Here is a 1,439-nt window from a genome sequence, read left to right on the forward strand (position 1 = left end):
AGTCATGTGACCTTATTGTGTCGGGTTATGTACCAAGGATGGGGGATGTGGGCTTGCATAACTCTCCTATAATAGGGCAAACCGTAGTCTGAAACCCCTGAAGTCACCACCTGAGGAAAACAAATTGCAGTCTTTCCAACCGCTATACCCTACCCCATCCATGTGCTTCCCCTCTGGCCCAGCGAGAATTTCTATTAAAACTGCCATTTAGCCGACAAGCAGGGGACTTCTTTTCACAACCCAAGGAGGGGTCGCTATGAGTTGGGTCCAACTCAATGGCACATAACAACAACAACAAATGCTAAAAGTTAATTTGAGAACATATTGTTTCAAAGCTACTTATTTTTTTCCTTAGAGGAGAAGTTCTATTTCTAGCCTGTTATCTTGTGGTAAATTTTCCTATTCTTCATCAAATACGTTTAGAAATCTATCAATAATTCCTCTAGCTGAACTCTCCTAATAATGTTAATGACTTGGAGAAATGACTTCTAAGCTTGGAGATCAATCTCATCAAATCTAAGGTTCATTTCAATCACCACATGATTGGCTTTTGATGTTACAGTTTCTTCTAAAACTCTCTTTCTTGCTTTTGAGCTAAGAATCAGATATCCTAAAACAAGGAAAGAAAAGGAAAGGGATATAATTTTTGCTATTTGAAGTGGAACATTGACGTGACTAGCTCTTACTAGCAAACTTTGAGCACAAAATTAGGAAAAACGTGAAAGAAATGGAGAATGGATTTAAGGACAAGATGTTTTGTAGTTAATCCCACAGACAACTTTATTTCTTATATAGTGGATTCTTCTGTCTGTGGGCACCACATTTTGAAGACAAGGAGGCCAACCTTAACTGAAGTTATCTGTGTCCACAACAATAATGACATTAAGGATAGAGTTCACTCGCTTTTGTAGCATTGCATTACGGCATGGAAGGCAAGGAAGGGTGATCTTGATTGAGTCATCTGGGAGATATTCACTGGGAAATCCAGGATGGGGGATCCCGGATTCAGTTCATTTGAGAACCTTACAAAATGAGACTCCCTAATCCAAGGAAAGAAGGCCTTTAAAATCCTATAAACAAAAGTGTTCTGAGGCTTCTGGGAAATCAAACAGCTCTTACCAAACAATATTTTCTGAATTAAGTGCAAATGACTTAGGAACATGTGGATTAAATTCCCTTTGAAGTGCACATGAGTTAAGTTAAAAGGAAAAAAAAATTGCTTTGTGAATGTCACTTTGGGTTTTGTTAAACCCAACAACAAGAGGCAGAAATGTGTTTCCTCCCATGAATGTGTCAAACATTAACTGCTCAAGTAATAATCACTTGTACCAATTCTATGACACTCCTTGGGGTATAGTTAACAATGGAACTATGGGTTATATGATTGCATAAGAAACAACAAGCAGTGTATCTAAACTGACCACAGGCTTTTGTTCCAT

Source organism: Orycteropus afer, unplaced genomic scaffold (genome assembly GCF_000298275.1).
Source record: "Orycteropus afer afer isolate SDZICR_OR568_19922 unplaced genomic scaffold, OryAfe1.0 scaffold00029, whole genome shotgun sequence".
Taxonomy (NCBI): Eukaryota; Metazoa; Chordata; class Mammalia; order Tubulidentata; family Orycteropodidae; genus Orycteropus; species Orycteropus afer.